Source organism: Rattus norvegicus, chromosome 14 (assembly GCF_036323735.1).
Source record: "Rattus norvegicus strain BN/NHsdMcwi chromosome 14, GRCr8, whole genome shotgun sequence".
NCBI classification, from domain to species: domain Eukaryota; kingdom Metazoa; phylum Chordata; class Mammalia; order Rodentia; family Muridae; genus Rattus; species Rattus norvegicus.
The window spans coordinates 27,366,547-27,391,126 of NC_086032.1; the positions used below are offsets into that span (position 1 = coordinate 27,366,547).

At 37.6% G+C, this 24,580-nt stretch overlaps 1 protein-coding gene across 26 annotated transcripts in view; it reads right to left on the reverse strand.

The window, feature by feature from the left end:
* The window catches only part of Adgrl3 (adhesion G protein-coupled receptor L3), a 767,242-nt gene that overhangs the window by 675,656 nt on the left and 67,006 nt on the right, over window positions 1-24,580 (reverse strand). The window lies entirely within an intron of this gene.

Below are 24,580 nucleotides of genomic sequence, written 5' to 3' on the forward strand. Positions count from 1 at the left end.
CTGTATAATTTCCTTAACTTTTGAATTATTTTTCAATCCTTCTGTGTACCAGTACCTTGGATAAAGAAGTATCCCCAAATGGTAAATTTTGAATAGCCAGTTCTCATAAATAAAAAGAGAAAATCTCTCTAAGTAGGCACTCACTTAAAAAATTAGGAAAAAGGGGTTGGGGATTTAGCTCAGTGGTAGAGCGTTTGCCTAGGAAGCGCAAGGCCCTGGGTTCTTCGGTCCCCAGCTCCGAAAAAAAGAACCAAAAAAAAAAAAATTAGGAAAAAAAAAACACTAGAACTAAACTGGAGAAAGGAGATGTCAGAGGTTTCAGAGGAAATTTTTCGCAATGAGCCTTCCTTCTTCCGTGTCTTGACACAGAACAATGAAAGCTGGTTCTTGCCTACATTAAGCAGTGTGGAAACATTTAACCATTCGGACAGTTCCACATTATACCTTGAACAGCCCTTATGATCAATAGTGAAGTTCAATATATTTAAGTTCAATATATTTACTACCCCATATCAGAGTAGAGCATTACTCTGTGAGCTAACTTTAACCAATGATGGACAAGGGGTCTTTACTGAATAACTTAAAAAATAAACATGTATTCTACCATCCTCTCGCCAGTAAATGATGACCAATCAGGGCCTCGCACAATGATATCTGAAATCAATGCCATTACACATTAACAAAGAATGGTCCACGAAAGATCTAAAAAGATTACAGAACTTTCTAAACTCAGCCATACAAAACCCAGATTGTTGTTGACATCTCATTAAGGAACATGTGTCCTTTTAATTAATCTCTTTCTTAACTTGGTCTTCTGTAGCACAGTCTAAAATCTCCAAAAGGATTCAATAAAACTATTTGTGTGTGTGTGAAATAAAAATACCTTAGTGATAGAAGGAGCGATGTCCCTGAGATAGGAGGAATACTTTAGGCTTCAGACCAAGGTGTTCCATATAAAAACTTTTAACAGTTTTTAAACCTATACAGCAAGGAGCGTCTATCTCCAAGCAGCCACAGTTGGAGGCCATTAGGAATAATTTGTACAGTCGTGGAAAACAGTAGCTTACCCAAGTTCAAGGAGCATAGTCTCTTGCGTACTAAACAAATCCACCATGTGGAATGTATTCACTGCTGGTGTTTTGTTTCTTATAAAGTGAGTCAGGTCTACAATCTTTATGACTGCCAAAGCAAACAGAGCTCCTTATTTGTCAAGAACAAACAAACCCTTAAAATTAGAAGGAGGAGGTGAGCGTAAGACGCAGATAAAGAAAACAAAAAGAATAAAAAGAAAATATGTATAAAACTACTCAATGGTACAAACAGCAATAGATTTCCTGGTTTTGAAATACTGTTCCCAAATTCTGAATAAGGGAATTATGGGCAGGAGGGAATATTGAAATTACAATCTTGTCCTCTTCCTTTTTATGACACACAAAGAATGTCAAGAAACAACATATTTATAAATTAAATAGGGTGATGAATTCATGAAACCCATAAGGCTTCCATGAGGAAGGAAGAAATCATATAAAACTGAATCACAATCTTACTTCAGTCTCCCAATTGCTAGGTAATTATATGTAATTTGTTAATTTGCTTCAGATACACGGATACTATTTAAGGTCAAACAGACATTTTCTTTTCATTTAATGACATCTCTCACTATCTTAAAATACTTCAATATTTTCTATTGAACAAAATTTAAGTTTTGCTACCAGACAATTATAATGTCCGCAAGAAATAAGAATTCATGGAAAACATCTCAGTTAAGGGAAACTAGTTTTCATAGCCAGGCAAAAAAATCTTAAACAGAGACCTTTAAATTCCATTTTAACGCTATAAATGTATACAGTTTCCTAAGATTGGCATAAGTTGCCATTGTAAACCATGTACAATATTCTATGGTTTCTAACAACAGAGCCAAAACGATAAATCAAGATTCAAATTTTCATATTTACACTACATTCCAATGCCCAGAAAAAAAAAAAAACCTCTGTGGCCAAATAAATCAAAGTGTTTTAGCATATTTGAGTTCCAGACTTGTGATTTAAAGAACTGTGTGCAAACTAAACATTCTATCATTTTCTTATGTGTGAGCTACAGAAGACAAAGGAAGCAGGAAGCGGAAGAGTGTGAGAGAAGTTTCAAGGTGGGAGCAGGACGGAGAGGAGGGTGGATGGGAGGGAGGGAGAAAAATGGAAAGAGGGGAAGGGAAGATGTGGAGAAAGGGGCAGAGGAAAAGTGAAAGCCTAAGTCCCAAGTAACAAGTAATGACAGGAGAGTTTTTACAAATTATTCTTTTAGAAAGCCTAGTTTTCCCTCTATTTTAATTAGCATCACACTAACTAAAGTTACATTCACAAAAATGCAATAACCACGCCACAGAGGCAAACTCTTGGACAAAATTGAGTATGTCTAGCATAACCCCTATTAAAACCCCTATTGAAACTTTTTAAAAATTATTTTTCTATACTGAAAACAATGGATAACTGTCATAATTCAATACCCTGGGGCATACAGTTCAGCAGGGGAGACAAAGAGCTCTGAGATCATAGACAATGGGATTTGCAGAAGAATCCTGTAAAGCGGCTCTGCTCAGTGAAGGTTTAAACACGTGATAAATGATCCTGTCACTTGTTCCTTAACCTAAGTGTAGGGACTTGGAAAAGAAAACAAACAAACAGTTGAGGTGGAAACATCAAAAAAGGTATTTTCTCAGGTTTAACCTAAGGAAAAGTCATGAAGTATATCTGCTCTCCCACAAATCGTACCAGGTATGCATATCTCTTCTCTTGTCTCATTCATACATCTATGAATAAATACATTATGCATATGCACATGCACATACAAATACATATACACATACATACATACATATACATATATGTGTGTATGTGAATCTTGAAGCTAAAGGCAGTGTCCCGGACTGAAATCTAAAGCTTTCTACATAAGCTCTACCATTTGGAAATAAAGATGTTGCAAATTTACTTAGTAAGCTAAATCTGTAAATTTTTAAAAGTTTTACAAATGTCAAAACTTCTGCTGTAATTACCATTTAGAGATCTGATTCTTTAATTTGTAAAATACCAGCTGGTAATTTTATAGTAGAGTCTTATACTAAGTAAGCCCAAGGTCAACTCTTTTTGCAGTAAGTCATCTTTCTTTTGTTTCCCAAAGCCACACCCAAAAGCTACGGCCAGCCACGTCATAAACAGATTTTTAAATATTAAGATGCTAAGGCAAGTTCATATGAAAAGGTTAATCAAAGCCATTAGTATGATACATGGGAAAATAGGGACGGCCTAAGTGCAGGAGAACTGAATGAAATGAAAGATACAGAAGAAGTGAAATGAAAGCAAGGAACTAGGAAATATAAACAGTGTATTTAACAGCTTATAATAGCATGACTTCTTCCTTACTTCCATTTTTATCAATTAGTGCACTCAGAGCTAGATAAATAGAGCTTAGCAATGCTCAAAAAAGTTTCTAGAATTTCTGCACAAACTTAAACCAAACTATATTCTTAAATTATTATATTGAAATTTCTTGAGTGATTAAAAACACTGATTACAAAACTACTCATGTTTTTTACACAAAAGATAAGAAATATATTTTGGTAGATGCAAAGCTTTTGTTAAGGTTTTATCACGTATAGTTGGTCTCAATTATGTATCTAGGGTTGCAGACATTATTAGTTATGGTAGATAAAGATAAAACAAGCAACTGACTTTTGGTTCTTGTAGACGTTGTCCTAAGTTGGCAGAAACACCCTTTGCTAATATTTCAGACAGGAAGTTAGTGGTCTTGGTTGTTAAGGAAGTTGGCTGTATGCTTCCCCATGATTGTGTTACAATGTGACACTAATTTGTGGAGATGTCTTATGACAGAAACATACTACATATTTGAGCAGCTGTTTGTAGGAGTCTTGAAGTTAAGACTATAAGTATCCATTCACATAGTGATAAAGGTATGAAAACAAATTGGTCTGGACAGGTTACTTCTTCAAGGATAAAAGTTCAGAATACACTGAGTCAATTATATTCTGAGGTCCCAGGACAATGAGACAACCTTGTGATTGCAAATATAAGCTGGCAAGGTTACATAGCTGCAAGATTACCAAAATAAATGCACTGGAATGTGGACTCCTGACTATGGATCAGTTCAAGGTAAAGTGAGATTAAGGCATAGTATGGTCATCCCAATTTTGGACCAAAACCTAAAGGCAATGATATAATTATAGTAGTCCACTTGGTATTGAGTAAACTATTCCAGACCTTTGAGTACCAATAAAATAAGGGAAGAGACCTGAGGATAAATTTAAGGCTTCAGCATCTGAAACTTTTTTAAGCTCATAGAAATTCAAAAATTGTAAAATACTGTGGCTTTCTTTTATACTTGAAAATTCAGTCAAGGTTGAAACATTCAGGGATAATCTTTGCTGTACTTTGGAAAACTGAAAATCTATGCTCTACCATTTTTGAAAATTAGTTGCTGATATGAAGGTCGCTGTCCCTCTTTTCTGACGAGTAAAGAAAGTACGGTATTGTGATCATTAGGCCTGACAGGGCAAATCTCACAAAGGCTGACAACAGGAGAGCAAACCCTTAGATGGTATAAAGAAGCCAGGCAGCAAAGAAAAAAGAGAAAACTATCAGAAATGAAGAACCTGACCATCTATTCTTAAACCATATTGAGATAAAGCCCTGGGAAAAGCTCAGTTCTTTTATTAATAACATGTTTTATTAATTCTTTGAGAATTTCTTACAATGGATTTTGGTCATTTTCCCACCGCTTCTCCTTCGAGCTACTCCTACATGTACTGCCTTCTCTCTTAAGATGCTTGAAAGGAAAAGAAAAAGATGAGGAACAAAATTAATTTATATTTATGTAAAGTTAAATAGAAGACTACATATATGACACTACCTGCTGAGGCAATGTTCGACCCGTCAAACCACAGACTATCTACAAACCTCAACTGATGTCAAGCATGGGAAACCTTCCTTTCAGTTGTCAGTGTACTGGGATTCCCAGAGACCTCCAAAACAATACAGGCAATTGCTGTTGGCCTTGGTTGCCATCCAGAGAAGGAGCTTAAGATCCCATTGTTGAAGAAACAATGCTCTTGAGACACAAGACTTAGAGGAATTGGTATGGATCTAAAGAAAAGGTGCTCCTTGAGGACAGACTCTCTCGTGGTATCCAAAGGACTCACGCAAGCTGCCAAGGAAGAAAAGCAATCAAGATGGAGGCCTATGAACCACAACAATGACCAGAACAGAAAGATATTCTAAAGATACAATAGTAACACAGATAACCTGGGGTTAGCCAACAGCTACCTAATTGGATTTAACACCTTAACCAAGCACAGGTGAATTCATGCCTGGTAGTGTAAACTTAAGCAACTGCTCATGTCTGGTGAGGCCATGGTTCCTTAAGGAGAACCTACCACTTCTAGTTTCCTAAACTAATAACATTTCTGTCTGCATCTTAAATGCTAATCCTTCACCCATGGGCAAATAGAGGTCTAATCCTTTAGCAAAGAACCTTCTTTTCTTAGCAGACAGATACCACTGCAGAAAGCTACAGCTAGTTAGCATACAGACAGCAACTGGCTATAGGGTGAGGGTGTCCAGTGCCAATAGAAACATTTGACAACAGAAGCCCTATACTTAAGGCTCAGGGAGTATCTTGGAAGACAAAATAAGAAACTGTAAAAGCCAGAGGATAGAATGTCTGCTGTGAGAAGTCTCTTCCAAATCTCAAACGACAACAACAAAACCAAAACAAACAAAATATTCAGTTCTTAAGTCCATTTTAATGGCAACCCATCTCTAGCCGTCAATTCCTGGATGCAAAGAAGAAATGGGTTCTCTTAAATTCAAGTAAAGCATGCACGCAGGTGTTGGTTATCTGTGAAAGAGTGTGAGGAGAGCATAGTAGTCTTTTAATCTTTCCAGGCTATAACTAACCATGAGTGACATGAATAATCATGGTTTTAGGGTCATATTCACAAAGTGCAGTCTTCTATGTGTTAAATGAATAGATAATAAGATGATAATTAGATGATACACTGACAGATGATGTTGATAGATTCTATATATATATACATATATATGTGTGTGTATATGTATTGAATAGTTACAAATCAATAAACAAATAGTCAAATGTTGATTTAAAACGTACTATAAAATGTATTCTCATTATAAGGATCTAAATTTGGTTTTGTGAAAGTAGCCATTAATCACAGTTTTCAAGTCTATTTGTTGGAAAATGCTATACCCACTACCAGTCCTTTAGGAAGACGTCTATTCTCACATACTGGTATCCTTTACAGAGGAGCAAAGATGGTTAATATTCATTTTAAGCTGATCAGACTTACAATCTCCAAATTTCCCAGGAGCTTTATCTATGGCATGTTTATTTGGGGTGTTTCCAGGGTGGCTGAACTGAGCAGTTAAGATCCACCATGAACATGGCAGCAATGTGCCCTGGGCTGATTTCCCAGGTGGAATGAAGAGAAGAGGACAAGTGGAGTGTCCACATTCAACTCTCTCTGTTTCCTAACTGCAGGTGCAGTATGACTAGTTGGCTAATAGTCAGTCTTGAAGCTTCCCAATACATGATGAATTGTGGTAAACTCAAACCCTGAGCCCCCTCAAATACCCTTCCGTATGTTACCATTGTCAGTCCTTTTGTTGCAGCATCAAGAAAGTAACTAATACACTAGCCATGAAGTCTTTTCTCTGGACGAGTGGTTCTCAACCTTTTTGGGTCAAGCAGCCCTTTTACAGGGTCACCTAAGACCATCAGAAAACATACTTATATTATGATTCATAGCAGTAGTAATGTTACAGTTATGAAGTAGCAACAAAAGTAATTTTATGGTTGGAGGGTCACCCCAACATCAGGAACTATACTTAAGGGTCAATGGGTAGGAAAAAATCCACTGCTCTGTATCATCAAGACAGAGAACTCTCTACCATCTCAATGAAACAGAAGTGGTAAAGTTATTATTTATTATTTTTTATTATAAATTTTCTTATAGAAAAGCAATGCTCATTGAGCTTAGATGTTGGAATGACAAAATAAAATTTGGGTTGGATATAAACACTAGAAGTAAGCAATCCAGAGACTAAGAGACAAGTTCTTGAAAAGCAAAATGTGTAGGATAGAAGATACACACTGGTGAGCTTGGTATCAAGGCTGACGACACGAAGACCTTCGAAACCTTAACAAGACCTGCTATCCTTACATAATATAGCCAAATGAAAATAATTTATTGGCTCAAGTCAATGTCACGGTTCTGCCTAACACCATCCTGTACAGAGGAACTCGGGAGGACAAAGGTAAAGCACAGGTGAGCTAACATTGAGAAACAGAGAATGACTTATCTCACTCTGTTCTCTCTGGAATTGCTTCCATGGCCTTATGGCATTCAGAAGGGGTTAAAGAAAAGAAATATCTCAGCCAGATGATTCAGACTTTAAATATTGCTCTATTTTATATACCCATTTCTATACCTTAAGCTTCATCTAGGAAACAAGTCCTTAAGGCCGTCCTTCATGATTAATAATTTCTACTCTATTCCTACAGGATATTCCTCCTGTATGTAATCTCTCTTCGAAGAATAGAATCTTATATGTGAGAAAATTTACTCTTAAAGTACCGAAAGGTTGGATTTGAGACATGCTGCCTGATTCACCACCAATTCAAGCTGAAGAGTCAACAGGAAAGCAACACCAATGGACAAAGATTAACAAAAACAAAAACAAAAACAAAAACAAAAAACAAAAAAAAACAAAACAAAAACCCAACACTAGATTTGAATATATTTTTTGGTCATTAGAACAATACACCCAGAGGCAATATAATTCAACCAATTCTACTTTTTAAAAAGAAAAAGAGTAACATTTTATCATACAATAAACTAACATGTGCTGATTTGTGACATTGTATATTTATACGTGTAGATATAAGAGTAACATCAACAATAACTTGAAGCTGTACATACAAATAATATCAATTATAAACTATATGATAGTTTTCTATACCTTCCTATCTATGAATGTGTTTCATTAAAAAAGTGTATTGCATTTGGTGCTGCACCTCTTCGTCTATACAACACTTGTTATTTTGCAGACAACACCCACAAGGTTTGCACTCACAGTTTTAACTGCCCCAAAGAATGCTAGTGAGTGACTAAAGCCAACTGAAGTTATATCTCTTTTGGATAGACACAAGTTGATTCTAAAATCTTATTAAAATGTGCATCATTGCTTCAATTTCAGTGGCTAATTATCTGTTCCCTTTTTAAAAACAGCACGATACACTTAGAGTCATTAAATATTAACAGTTTTCAAATTTAGAAAGTGAATCTTCTTTGAAGTAGTTTTCCCATGAAAAATCAGCCTCAGATAATAAAAAGCTATTATTTTCTAAAAGCAATTTTAAATGAGCGGTATCAAAGATGTTATCTATACCAGCAACTGACTAAATAACATAGGGGATGAAAAGGCGACATAGCAGACAAGCGGGACAATGCCAGCCCTCCAGAGGCTGATGCAAGAGATCAGCGAGTTCTGACCAAACAGACCACACAGTTAAATTCTGGTCCTAAGAATGAGACAGTACTTCAAAAACAAAACAAAACAAAACACCCCCAAAAACAAAAAACAAAACAGCAAAAAAACTCTTTACTTCTGTCATATTATCAAAAAACAACAAACAAAACAAACAAAAAAACCCTTAAATCCTTTAACTTTACTTGACAGATATATAAACTGAATTATTATTTTTCTCTATGAATACTAAATACCAAGATCAGAGAATAAATACATCACTCTCAATCCCCCAAATATTGTTTGTAGTTCTTAGAATCTACTCATGTGAATTAGTACACGGGATATTAAAACATCAATAAATTTCTCTACATATGAAGTGGTTGGAACACGCCCTTATTCTTACATTATGGAGGAGGAGAGTAGATCTAGGAGATAAAACAGCACCACCAGAGTCATTTGTAGCAGATCGGTGTAAGACCACTGTCCTTTAATTGCCCGAATCCAAGTGATTCTGTCGTGAGCTCTGGGTAAGAGGTGAGGGGATAAGGGACTAGAGAAAACTTTAAAATGAGAACACTGCAGTGGAGAGATAACAAAGAAAGAGAAATCACCATCAGAAACAATGTCCCCAAACAGAAAAGTAAATGCATGAACAAACATGACAAGCGAGCTACAGGTGACCCTGTCAGCCGAAAACAGTCCAAACTACCCACATAGTTTTAGATGTCATAAAGTCCGACTTTACCTGCTAGATGGAGAGAGTGCTACTATCTCTGGCCTGATTTCAAACATCATCGGTGTAAAGATATTTCCCTTGACAAAAGGAAACGTCTGTTGCTCTCTTGTCTAAGTTGTTCGGGCGATGTGCTTTAAAAGCGATAAATGGGAAGGCAGCTGGATGTTAGGAGACATTGACCTCTCCTGCAAAAGCCTGAATCCCCATCTAACAGACGCAAAACAAATTAGCATTCAGGAACACAGTGGATGGTTAGTTATGGATACACAAGGGAAGAAAGTTTTGGTAGGGATACCTTTCGCCTTCAAAGCAGAGTCTAAACTATGACGCAGCTGCCCCGAAAGCTTAAATACAGCGTCCATTATCACATAATGCAATATTCTCCCTAAAACCAGTCTAGACAGAACCAATCTGCTGAAGTCTGAAATATTTTTCTTTTATGATTATGAACAGGCACAGAGCAAGACCATACTTAACGCATTAAATTATATCCACGCAAGGGTTTTATTTCTCAAGGAGTTTTGTTGTGAATTAAAAGCTGGCACGACTACATGTAAAACCTACAAAATTCACAATCGGATCTGTTTACTGTAACGCGCTCCTATCCTCTCTGCTTTATGTATGCACTCAAAAGATAACAAAATTAATTCTGCAATCTTTATGCTAAAAGTGTTTCCTTTCCACCCAAAAACACTGTTCTGGTGATTCCTGAGACATTTTGTATGTCACATACCACATTCCTTGTCTACAACACTGAAGGCTACCAGAAATACCATAAGAAACATTTTAGTGATTTTGGAAAACGAAAATGCAATTTCTCAGTAGATTTTTAATTATTTTGTTCAGTGCTCCAGGGGTTTGATTTCAAGGGAAATTCTTCTGGGAACGAGGAAGGAGGCAGGGAGGAAAGGACAGAGGGTGGGAGGGAGGGAGGAGGGAGGGAGGGAGGGAGGGAGAGAGGGAGGGGGAGGGGATTTAATATCTTAGCTAGCAGCATGATGGTGAGCAAAATAAAGGCAGAGGAAAAATACCTTCCTTCTGAATATTAACATGATTTATGCCAAAGCTGTATCCAGCCAAACTCAGCTACAGTAGTTATAAAAATGAAAGGATCAGATATGTCATAGCTGATTTCAGCTGCTGGATCCAGACATAGCGGAAACATCACCTGATTTTACTTTGATCAATCCTGCTAATTTTCTAGTAGCCCTACAGAAACTGCTAACTCCTTCGTCACAAAGCCTCACACGGGGGAATTTACTCAGCAGTTATGTATTCTTTTCAAGTACCCACCTACTTCTACTGTTTACATTGTCTCGCCTAATATGAGCAGGAGGGTCATTAATTTTAGTAATCTATTTAAAGCTATAGATCACACTGAACATTTTGACATGTGTTCATTTATCTAATCCTCACGCCAGTATTTTTTTATACAGAGGATATGTATCACCCACCCAGTTTTACAAATAAATACTATGGAACAACATAGCTGTCAAGGTATGAGTCTCAGCAGGATACACGATCTGGAGACTCCTATATTCGCATTCTTACCACTAAATCCCTCTGATGCTAGTCAGTTTAATGCCAACACATTAATTGTAGTGACAGAAAATGAATTAAACTTTAGCTAAAAGAGGGGTTGCTTAAGTATGCACTTATGCAATGAATAAGTGGAATAAGTAGAGAAAAAGGAAGAACAAAGTAATGGTTATTCGTGCCGTACCTGTTCGTGCCATGCAGTGTGCCAGGAACTTTGTATGTTATGTGCCTTCAGCGAGGCGAGCAGCCTCAGAAATTCCCTGTGTCCTTCAAAACTGTTCTAAGGCTCAATTACCTGACCCTGGCCCTCAGAATTGGCAAGGTTGTATTATTCACAAATGTAGGACCTGAGGCTCAAAAATGAAAATCTGACAAAAAAAAAAACTGACAAAGAATCGGATGTCCATTCTGTGGCAGACTCAGAGTGTGAACGTAGTTGCCTGACTCTAAAATCATTGGTGCAAATATGATGTGCAAATTGGAAACTCTACACGTAGGTAGCCAGAGACTAACAAAATAAATATCCTAAATGTAGTACAAAGGTATTTTTAAGTAGGGGTACATGATTAGTTACACTTTAATACCTGCATCAATAAATAAAATTTTAAACTGGTTTATAATCCAGTGTTCCCCATTTCTCTCAAGTCATAAACTGTTTAACTCACACACTAGAATTTCTTAAGATAAAATTCATATTTTATAGAACAGCTATAAATATCATGATGCCTAAGATTTATGATTAAAAGCAGAATAGTTAAATTAACGTTTTTTATAGTTAAGATGAAAAAAATAAATAAAATGTAGACTATTGTAGATTTTAACTGCTTTTGAGCTAATAAATCGCACATTTAAAGACAAAATGGCAGGATCGTATTAGTGAGGAAATCAGGAATCCCACACAAGAGGAAGCTCCATTATGAATGTATACAAGTTGACTAAACTGATTCGTGAATAAAGAGCTCCGGTTCTGAAATCTGTGATGTAAAGTGCTTCCTTACATAGACCTGGGCAGATTCCAAGTACAGAAGCATTCTGCAGCCAAGATAGGGAACAAAGGATAAATATGACCAAATTCTGTAATGCAATGACAAATAGGAATTTACTGAATCCATACGGAGCAGAAGCTGGTGGCATTCATTTACGTTTGAAGGAGGTAAACACATCCCAAATGAAAAGAAATCACTTCTTTTGAGAGTGTTACATAGACAAATGTAAGAAGCTATGCAGATAGCTTGCAAATGTCTAGTCTTGTGGAAGATATACCTCTAAAGAGGTTTGTCAAGGAAGCTCTAGAGTTTAGCTACGACGGGAAAGAGCCCCTTTCATTGAGGACGTCAATTCAGATGCTGAGGAAGGCATAGTGTAATATACACTTCTTTCTCTTCAGCAGCACAGCCTCTATTTAAATGGATTGGTTTTCTGACTGGAATAATCTACTTCTGTCCAACACTCTCTGCCCCAAGGGAGCTACTTCTCATTCTGCACAGTGTTCAGCTTTTCACCTGCACAGTGTGTCACGAACTCCAGAGCCCACACACTGTCTTTCCCCTAATGACTGTCTCAAGCCTCTCAGATGCACTACTTAGACAACAATAAAAGTTGACTCAGAGATGTCTACTTCTTTAATCATTATTTGGTTTTCTACTTTTACTTTTAAGACAACAAATAGATTCAACAAGATCTCCCCTTAGGCCAACAGACATCACTTTTGTTTCAGATAAAAAAAAATGTAACTGAGTGGCCGGTCTTGAACTGTCTAGACAGTGTTCCCACTCAAGGGACTACAGGGACCAGGTACATTATATAAATAAGTGAAATGTGTAGAGGAGAAGCAACGGGAACTGGTGCCAGCTACGGTAAACCAAACATGCATGCTCCTTCTGAAGCAGTCGATTTTAGATGTTTAAAAAACACAGAAAACAATAGGACCCTGAGAATGTGAAACAAAAAATAAGAAGTGGTCCAATGCTTACCTTCAGTTATATGTAAAACGCAGCCTATTTTTTGACCGACATGAATGCAGCCTACTAAAATAATAGAGACAGTCTTCTGCCCTCACATCTCTCACAGGCATTAGAATATTTCCCTCCCACTAAGGGAGAGCTTTTTGTTATTACTGAGGAAGACATTGTATTGTGTAAATGCACAAGTTCTATGACAGTTACCCAAATTTGATACAGGTATGACTCCTACCTTCAAATATGCTCACAGGGAAAAGGGAATGGAGCTGCTCTGAGAGTAATGTGAATGCATTGTGGGTGGGAATAGTCTCTAACAAAGAATAATCACCCCAGCTATTGTGTGTCAAAATTTCCTCGGGTAATGGAAGACACACGTTGACTAATCACAGAGAGGGAGCCAATGGCAAACCAAAGAACTGACACCACCAAAGGTCAACTTGAGGAAGCATGAGTTTACTAGGATTACTATGAGTGAGGTGCTCAAAAGGTAGAAACCTGGATTAGCCTGTAGGTAGCTTAACGAGCAGGAGATCCCAAGTGATAGCATTGGTCTAAACCTCTTCCACACAAGTGCGCTGGAATATACTTTCTTCCAGGAAGCTAATTTGGTCTTGGACTCTCTTTTGTAGCTTGGCTTGCCTGGGAATAGCTCTTGACTTTACTGCCTACTCTGGCAGAGAGGGACCTAGTGAATCTGGTCGAATTCAGGGACTTCCTTAAGCTCTTTTGAGTTGTCCACCTTCCTGCTTAAAGTGTTTCTTGTAGGATGGAGTCTTTCAATCTCAGAGGAAACTGTTATACCACATCCTCTGTTGCAAAGACAGTCTGTAGTCTGGGTTAGTGCAGCAGGCCATGTCCGTTCACTGAACCAAGTCTAAAGGCTGAAGTGCAGTTTAGTTGACTACCTAACGAAATGATAAGAAGTTAAGAAACATTAGGGAGTCAATTGCTCAAGATCACAAAGTGGTTAGTAGCAATGCCAGAAACAAATCAGTTTGTACTGTTCATGTGGCAGGGTGCACACATATATCAGGGTCACATGTTTAAGCATGCATTTGCAAACCAGAGGATATCCTCCAGAACCTTTCTCTTTTTTCCTTTGAGATAGGATGGCTCTGTCTCACTCACTGAACTGTAACTCACTAAGTAGGCTAAGCTCTCTAACCTGATGGTCTGAGGAATCTACCTGTCTTGAAACCCACCCAGTGTATACCCTTATCTAACCACTCCCACCTTAGTGTTAGTATTTAAAGAAGGGGTCAGCAACCCAGCTTTTTCAAATGGGTCCTGAGCTCAAATTCAGGACCTCTGGAAAGGCAGTATTTAATGGGTCAAACCATCGTCCTAGCCTAAGAGGCTTAAAAAAAATATTCCAACTGTATCATTTCAGGGCAACTGGCCAATACCCAACCAACCAAATGAATGCAGAAGACACATTGTGAGCATTAAACATGCTGTTGTTAACTCGTACTTTATGATAAATAGAGTTATTCTGTTATTCATTTTCTGAAGCGATCTTGGCTGGTAATGAGGGGTCTAAGTTGCTGAGCACAGCACAGTGCCCAGCCCTTCTGGAAATTCTGTCTTGTAAGAACTTTGAATGTTTTCAACATGGAGCCAACATGGTTTAAAGCTCATAACATATTCTTCCCATTTTGTCTTCCACTAATGGGAGACAATTTGGACCTAGTTCCTGAACTGCATACTGGAGACGGAAGCCTCTTCCATGGTTTATATCATAATGTTAACATTTATCACTTTTATATTTGCTCATTAAACTCTTAGAGGTTCTCCACGATGAAAGGTAAGGAAAATCTCCCCATGCCAGGATTCTGTCATCGAATATTTCTCTGGCTTCCCCACTTGAGCCTACTTTTTCTTGCCAAAGCCACTCAAAGTCCTGAACTTTTGTCCTGTGTTCTTGTTACACCTACACTCCAAGGCTTCTTAATCCCTGCTTATTTAATATGTCACATGCAGAGTTACTGTTTAATCAAAAGGGTCACCCAAGCTTCTTTTATTGTAACTGGGATGATAAAGACATAGGCTATTTATTGAAAAAAATTTCACTATCAATTACTATGCTCTTTTTTCTTACAAGGTCAGATTAAAAAGGATATTGTGGGAAGAAATATCTGTAAAATACGTACTAAAGTATTAATTTGGAACATAAACCAACAATAAGGTTTGCATTAAAAATTCCTTGGTGGGAGGGCAAATATAGTTACCGGTGAGAGCAGCAGTTAGACATTCTTAATGTTTTTACTGTGGGCAGCGTTGATAATTAAAGCCTTTCTCCTCTGGTAAGCCACATGTTAGAGGGCAGAGGATGGGGTGTAAATAAAAATTTACCACAGATTTTATAAAACTTCACATCTGTTTTCTAATATTACCTCCCTTTTCTCTCAGTGTCACAAAGTTCACCACCTGACCTCTCCATAAAAGTGGATTTCCCAACAGGTAGCCATCTCTGTACCACTGCAGAGGAAGATACATTCAGGCTGTGGGCAAACTGACTCTGATGCTCACTCTGAGACCTGTTCTCTGTAAACTCAGTACAGACGTCAGAGTGGTGGCTCTCTTTGGCCATCTGGGCAAAGAGCTTCTATTACATAATTTCCTCCAAATAGGATCCTTGGGAAAGAGGGTTTCGGAGGAATAACAACAGCCCTACTTAAATATTTATTTTCTGTGGCAAAACCACTTAAATTCCACAACAGTGAATTAAATCTGGTCCTGAGTGGATCAACATGTGTACTGAGCCTGTACTGGAAACAACAGTAACGAAGAAGGCGGCGAACAGCCTGAATGTATATAATGCATTTATTTGGGTGTTCTCATACAAGTGCTCAAATATTCCTCAGAGGCCTTCATTCTCCTTCAGATGTAGGCCTCTTCATCTTCCGAGATGTAGACTGTGTAAATAACTTAGTCAACGTCCCCGTGGCAAATGAGATACTGTACCGTTCTGGAGAACCGTCTACTATTTTGAAGCACACGTCATGTATCTTCAAGTTACTATTATCTAAACAAAATACATGTATAACAGAAACTAGACCACTTTAATAGGACATGACCCTACATCACCTCAGTTGATTTTGCTTTAAATGACGAGTACTTTTTTTAAATATTAAAGTAATTGAAGGTAAGACGATGTGAATACGAATGGAGTGGTTGACTGTGAACTATTCCCTTGTAGGCTCACGTTTCCCCCTCCTGGTGTCTACATTGGGAGGATTATGGAAACTTTTGCACAAGGGTCCCAGTAGGGCTTACGAGTTGTAAGCTAGCAGCTTGCCATTGAAGTTCTGTGTTTTTGATTGAAATCCTCTCAATAGCCAGTCAGTTCAGCTTCCTTAGACCCAAACCATTCTTAACACCAAGCCCAAGTCATTTTCGACACTAAGCCTCTCCAGTCAACACTGCCTTATACTCTCTCTCAAACTGTGAGCTAAATCACATCTGTCCTAAAACTCATCTTTTATATGTTGTTTTTCTTTCATATTAGTAAAAAAGGCAAGCAATACAATAGTCACTTAAAAGCTAGCTTTCGATTCTGGATTTTACTTCTGCTAATGCAACAGCAAAATTAGCATTGGCTTGTGTTAGTATCACAATGTAGAATCCCTACAGAAGTCAGGGGAGAATAAATGAAATCGTGTCTATGAAAATATTAGAAAAAGGCACGGCTTACTAATAAAAATTACAACTGCAATTTTTTCACTTGAAATAATGCTAAATAAAGCTTTTTGTGTAACTTTTTTATATAGACTATAGAGCGCACATAAATATAAGGATTTGTGCTATAGCAATGAAGTTTTAACTTACAATTTCTTTAATATCACTTAAGAAGCGAGATATTGACTCACTTCCTTTTCAACTTACGACAGCTGAACATACTGATTTTCCCATTAATTTTTTTCAGTTTTCGATTAAATCCCAAACTTGGATACATTAAATTTTAAACTCAGAATCATAAACCATACCTTAAAAGAATAACTCTTTGGAAGCACTGCTTTAAAATGAGTTAATTAGCATAGCTGGCGACATAAAATATTTTAGTATCCTGTAAGTTTTCCATAAGTTATGAGAAATCAAGTATTTTCAATAATCTGCAGATATCTTCTGTGTGTGTGTGTGTGTGTGTGTGTGTGTGTGTGTGTGTGTGTGTGTATGTGTGTGTTGGATTTATTCTTTGGAGATTTCATACAGTGTATTTTGATTATAATTTATCTCATCCTGAACTCCTTCCCATTCCTCAATGCATTACCCTGTGAACACTATGCTTTTTTTTCCTTTCTTAAAACAAACAAAAGGAGGAAAAAGCTAGAAGAAACTAAAAGGGATGGAATCACTTTATGTTGATCAAGCACCGCTGAGCAGGGCACCTGCCGTGTACGTGCTTGATGTATACAGTCTCAATCCACTGAAGGAACCTGATTTTCTTCATCCCAGAAACCGTCATCGCAGGGAACCGTGAACTCACTCAATACGTATCAAACACCTAACAAGAAACACATTGCCACTTGCAACTGAGTGTGTTTGTAGAGTTTTGGTGTTGCTGCTTTTTTCTTTTTTTTTTTTTTCTTTTTTATTAACTTGAGTATTTCTTATATACATTTCGAGTGTTATTCCCTTTCCCGGTTTCCGGGCAAACATCCCCCTCCCCCCTCCCCTTCCTTATGGGTGTTCCCCTCCCAACCCTCCCCCCATTGCCGCCCTCCCCCCATAGACTAGTTCACTGGGGGTTCAGTCTTAGCAGGACCCAGGGCTTCCCCTTCCACTGGTGCTCTTACTAGGATATTCATTGCTACCTATGGGGTCAGAGTCCAGGGTCAGTCCATATATAGTCTTTAGGTAGTGGCTTAGTCCCTGGAAGCTCTGGTTGCTTGGCATTGTTGTACTTTTGGGGTCTCGAGCCCCTTCAAGCTCTTCCAGTTCTTTCTCTGATTCCTTCAATAGGGGACCTATTCTCAGTTCAGTGGTTTGCTGCTGGCATTCGCCTCTGTATTTGCTGTATTCTGGCTGTGTCTCTCAGGAGCGATCTACATCCGGCTCCTGTCGTTCTGCACTTCTTTGCTTCATCCATCTTGTCTAATTGGGTGGCTGTATATGTATGGGCCACATGTGGGGCAGGCTCTGAATGGGTGTTCCTTCAGTCTCTGTTTTAATCTTTGCCTCTCCCTTCCCTGCCAAGGGTATTCTTTTTCCTCATTTAAAGAAGGAGTGAAGCATTCACATTTTGATCATCCGTCTTGAGTTTCGTTTGTTCTAGGGATCTAGGGTAATAAATGGTAAAGCCCAACATAAGGAGGCAAGCTATACCCTAGAAGAAGCAAGAAACTAATCGTCTTGGCAACAAAACAAAGAGAATGAAAGCACACAAACATAACCTCACATCCAAATATGAATATAACGGGAAGCAATAATCACTATTCCTTAATATCTCTCAATATCAATGGCCTCAACTCCCCAATAAAAAGACATAGATTAACAAACTGGATACACAACGAGGACCCTGCATTCTGCTGCCTACAGGAAACACACCTCAGAGACAAAGACAGACACTACCTCAGAGTAAAAGGCTGGAAAACAACTTTCCAAGCAAATGGTCAGAAGAAGCAAGCTGGAGTAGCCATTCTAATATCAAATAAAATCAATTTCCAACTAAAAGTCATCAAAAAAGATAAGGAAGGACACTTCATATTCATCAAAGGAAAAATCCACCAAGATGAACTCTCAATCCTAAATATCTATGCCCCAAATACAAGGGCACCTACATACGTAAAAGAAACCTTACTAAAGCTCAAAACACACATTGCACCTCACACAATAATAGTGGGAGATTTCAACACCCCACTCTCATCAATGGACAGATCATGGAAACAGAAATTAAACAGTGATGTCGACAGACTAAGAGAAGTCATGAGCCAAATGGACTTAACGGATATTTATAGAACATTCTATCCTAAAGCAAAAGGATATACCTTCTTCTCAGCTCCTCATGGTACTTTCTCCAAAAGTGACCATATAATTGGTCAAAAAACGGGCCTCAACAGGTACAGAAAGATAGAAATAATCCCATGCGTGCTATCGGACCACCACGGCCTAAAACTGGTCTTCAATAACAATAAGGGAAGAATGCCCACATATACGTGGAAATTGAACAATGCTCTACTCAATGATAACCTGGTCAAGGAAGAAATAAAGAAAGAAATTAAAAACTTTTTAGAATTTAATGAAAATGAAGATACAACATACTCAAACTTATGGGACACAATGAAAGCTGTGCTAAGAGGAAAACTCATAGCGCTGAGTGCCTGCAGAAAGAAACAGGAAAGAACATATGTCAGCAGCTTGACAGCACACCTAAAAGCTCTAGAACAAAAAGAAGCAAATACACCCAGGAGGAGTAGAAGGCAGGAAATAATCAAACTCAGAGCTGAAATCAACCAAGTAGAAACAAAAAGGACCATAGAAAGAATCAACAGAACCAAAAGTTGGTTCTTTGAGAAAATCAACAAGATAGATAAACCCTTAGCCAGACTAACGAGAGGACACAGAGAGTGTGTCCAAATTAACAAAATCAGAAATGAAAAGGGAGACATAACTACAGATTCGGAGGAAATTCAAAAAATCATCAGATCTTACTATAAAAACCTATATTCAACAAAATTTGAAAATCTTCAGGAAATGGACAATTTCCTAGACAGATACCAGGTATCGAAGTTAAATCAGGAACAGATAAACCAGTTAAACAACCCCATAACTCCTAAGGAAATAGAAGCAGTCATTAAAGGTCTCCCAACCAAAAAGACCCCAGGTCCAGACGGGTTTAGTGCAGAATTCTATCAAACCTTCATAGAAGACCTCATACCAATATTATCCAAACTATTCCACAAAATTGAAACAGATGGAGCCCTACCGAATTCCTTCTACGATGCTTTTTTCTTAAAATGCACACCAAGCCGGTAAAACTGGAAGGTTTATGTCTCTGATGACACTGACCTTCCTAAAGGCGAGTCTCTTTTCCTTTGTGGCCAAAGAGAACACTAAAAAGCTTCATGACATATGGGAAAAAAAATGTCTACCTTTTCCAGTGATGAATTATAGTTCTCCATACCAGTTCTGAGGAAGCTCGCTTAGACATTGATTCTGAGGTGGGCTAGACTCCTGCTTCTGATGTTCATTGAAAACAATCAGGAAAAAAGCACATAGTCTGTGTTAGGTTAACAATCTCTGAATTCCTGAGACCTTAGGTCAGAGTTCCAAAGTGAAGTATTCTTCTATCCATAATAGTAAAACTTAAGTTCATTGATAAATGCTACATCAGTTCTTATATGGGACTAATTCACATGGATATACCACAGGATAGATTATAGTTTGTATTTTAGAAACTAAAAAACTCAGGAATTTAATACACTTATTTTTCCTTTGAAGAGGCCTGGGGTGATCATCCTGCTAATACCATTTTTGAATACCAATGTTTTTTAAAAAATTGTAAAATAACAATGTTTAAAAACCTACAGTAACACTTATTCCATCAAAACTGGAAGAACAATGTCTTCGGCAGATCCAGTAGCACACAGCAGTGCAGAGCAGAGGTATAGAGCTTGTACAAATCTCACAGGCTTATTTTTATCTTCTTGTTCACAAGACATGAGTGTTTCTAATCTGACCAGGACTCTGAAGACCTGGATTGGAAATCTATTTCCATCATTTCAGGTCCTTTCCCCTGCAGGTTTAATAAGATATAAAACATAATTCTAAACCCCCCTTTTTAAGATATTAAAATACAACAAGAGACACTGTATTATTACTCTTCTCTTCCTTGGTGTACAATCAGGTTTGTAAGGAATGCATGTGTTACACAAATATATCACTTTATAAATGTCCAATGTGAAAAACTTAACTAGGTCATGTCCATGTTTTCCAAAAATACTACATATTGATACAATTATAGTTTTCTTTGTCCTTCCCCCTCCTTCTTCTTCTCCTTCTCCTTCTCTCTCTCTCTCTCTCTCTCTCTCTCTCTCTCTCTCCCTCCTTCCTCCCTCCCTCCCTCCCCCCTCTCTTTCTTTCTTGGCACTGCTGATAGAAACTACAAGCTAGGCAAGGACTCTAACATTGAGTTCTAGGCCTTGCACCGTGATGGGACAAAAGACACAGATGGAAATGATGAAGAGAATCGTAAGAAGAAAATCAGGTGCTTGAGGCCGGGTAAGGACGCACAGGGCTCCCGTTCCTAAGAGAAGTCTTCCTTACGTACTGTATCGGCTACCATAAAAGGCAGGTCTAAGGACATTTTTCCCTTAGTTCCCTGCACTTATATCTGGCTTGCCCCTGGCATCAATAGCAGAAGCACACTCTTGGTAGTATTAATTTCCCAAAAACTGCCATCGCTCCCGTATCTTGCACTATTTCCTTCTAATGTAGCCTGAAGTGTCACGATCACTCCTTGCCTAGTACAGGAAGAACTTTGTAATTGGATAAAGGTCCCCCTCTAGGAACGTCTAATTTCAAACAAACAGTGTATTAACTTTAAGGCACTGCGAATACTATTAACTGCTTTGAGAGTATTTATTTCCTCACAGTGGTATTCTCAAAAGTATACAAAACAAAAGTAAACCAAAGAAATAAACAGAAATAGCTTAACCCCTATAGAATGTAATTATTCCAGCAACAATATCCTGTATTTGAACCTGTAAATTTTCCTCTCGCTCAAAACACAAAAGTAGACAATGTCCTTGTACTCAAGAGTGTGCTTCGAGTTGTAAGCCATACTTCTGGATCTCAAACTTTTAATCTTTACACATTATAACTTTGAAAGTGATTCTTTAAAAAAAAACTACATACTTCTAAATTATTTGTCTTGTGGTAACACTTAAGTAAGCTAGGACGTGAATGTGAACCTGCTTACATAAATAAACTTAGGGCAGTCATTATTTCTTCTACACAGAACAATTCTTTCTGACATGCTATTCTGAAATGGGAACTAGAAGTTGGAAGAACAGGTTTTTCGAGCATCAGGTTGATGTGTAACTTTGAACATGCCACTGAATTTTTCTTTGTGTCAGATTCTTCATCTGTGTAACAAGAGAGAAAATTAAATGATTTATAAAGGTTACTGTCACCTTTCAAATCTACCAACTTATTTGAATCTTTTATTCAGATGAATTAAAGTGGCAAGTTCATAAATCATCTTTGAGATTCAATGTGATGGTTCATGTAAGGTTTTGCTGGAAGGGAGGTAGGGACCTGCATCTTGGCTTATTTTTTTTAAACAAAAGTTCTAACTAAATCTAGAGCTAGTAGAATCTGACAGCTTGTTCTGCAAGTGACAATATTACTTGAAGCAAGCATTAGGCCATATTTGGAAAGTATCTGAGGCGACAAAGCAAAGTAGATTTTATTATGGCTTTATTTAATGCCGTGCGTCAGAAAAATCACAAATCAGTTTCATTAAGTTTAAGCACAGACACATTTTAAACTTGGCAAAGAGGATAATGAAGAATGATCATTTCTCTAGCCTATCTGGTACAGGCAGTCTGCAAGATTCCACAGTACGATTTAACTTATTCTACCCTGAAACAAGTGGGTTCAAGTGCATGGTGGTCAAATGTAGCAAAATCAGAATCAGATTATTCCCAATCGTTTTTAAACATCCTTTTGTAAAAAGGAAAAAGGGAGAATATAAAGGTGCATTCATTAATAAAACAGGAAGGAGAATACAAAACGCTACTAAGAAAGCATGTTGCTACAGCAGATGAGAAGAGAATGTGTGACTTTCCATACTGCCTTGATGCTTTAATTAAAATTACACATACAGCAGATACTCTCCAGCTGCCAGCCCAAAGTCTGTAATGAACAGAGAGACTTACTGCACAGTCTCTTATCACGGCAGCTCCCTCGGGGACAAAAGTATTGATCTCTTTCATTGAATAAATACTAAAGTAACAACAAGAATCCATTATGTCTGACCTAACAAGAATTTTTAATTGAACAAGATACTGTCTGAATACTCAAGGAAGAGTGGATACCATATCACTTTCTCTTCTCTCCTTAAAGCTCCAAGTTTAAAGGGCAAATAGTGAACGAATTAACAAAATTACCCCATTTCAAAAGCACTCTCACAATGTGACTTTCTAGCTGAAAAAAACAAAGCTTGATCATTTGTTTTCCACGGTTTAAACGTAATAAAGAGTTATAGCAGCGAGTAGACATTTAATACATTTTACATTCACCATTGATAGAAGAAACTAAGATAGATTAGTAACTTTATCCAAATATCACATTCATGTCAAAGAAGTAGCTCACGTCAAAGGAACTTTTAAACTTCATTAGGCCCTGGACATAAACAAGGTACCTATCTTTGTGGTTTCATGATTCAGCAAGACGGAGGAGGGAGGTATCAATTCTGAGAGGAAGTTCTGTGTTTTGCTATAATTCATAGATTGAAATTTGGATCTAGAGAAAGCGGCAGTTATGCCTTTTGGCTGAGAAGCTCTCAAGGACTTAGGAGTTGGTACCCAAAACGAGAGAAAGGGAAAGGAAGAGCTTTTATCTTCACATTTCTGAGTCTGATGTTATGAAAATGGAGCATCCTCGCTGACCCAGATTGTAGCATCCACTCATCGTAAATGTTCCCTAAACCTAGGGGAAAAAAATCTGTACCACTGGCAGCATTTGGGTTAACTAAAATAAAAAGAAGAATGAGAAATCCAACATATGGTACAAATGAATCAAATCCAGGGCAGCCTAACTCTGTGAGAAAAATGCAGAAATTCAGCCAGTCTCTCAGTGAAGGTGCAGGGGTGTGGCAAGCACTTGCTTTTATGGCTTACTCTACAAGCCACTTGTTAGAACGTGAGGCTTTTAGTCCCTCTAAACTATGTCTGTGAACTTCCTTAAGAAAAGAAAGTCAGGGCTGGGGATTTAGCTCAGTGGTAGAGCACTTGCCTAGGAAGCACAAAGCCCTGGGTTCGGTCCCCAGCTCTGGAAAAAAAAAAAAAGAAGCCGGAAAAAAAAAGAAAAGAAAGTCAAATGCTCAGGAATAACATACCTAACACAGTCTAGCAACTTATTATGCACTGATATTATAAATAAAAGAGATTATTAATAACACCTTCCAGTAGAGTTATTTAATTTTTCCACTTAGGACAATGAGTTATTTTATTGATACAGAACTTGCTTTAGTCTCCCTATCATAAACCTCTTTTGTGTTTACTTATTTATTGGGGAGGTCTATATGCCATGATGTACATTCAGAGATCAGAGACCAACTTTCAGAATTCTCTCTTTCTACCATATCAGTCCCAGGGACAAGCTCAGATGTAACAATAAGCCCCTGTATCCTTATGAGCAACGCGAATCATAGTACAAAAATTTAGAAAAAATATTAATTCAAAATCAAGCTGAGATGAATTTATTAGTATCCCAGGACATTCTTATCATCAGAAAGGTGACACAATCTCTTTACCTAGCTTCCTCAGATCTTATTATTAAACAACAAACACACAGAAAGTTTATCCATGCAGGCATTGAGCTTTTTAAATTTAAATCAAAAAGATGTTTCTTTCTGCTGTAAAATTTATTTGGAAGAATGAAAATAATATTAAACTCTAAATTATTAAAATTAGACAATTACTTGCTCCACATTCCTACTCCTAAATACTGTTATGTCTGAAATCTCCACGGAAATTCACAAACCTGGAAGAAGAAACACAAACATTTATTTCCAACCCACAAATGCTCCCCATAAACATCTGGTAAGGAAATATTGAATC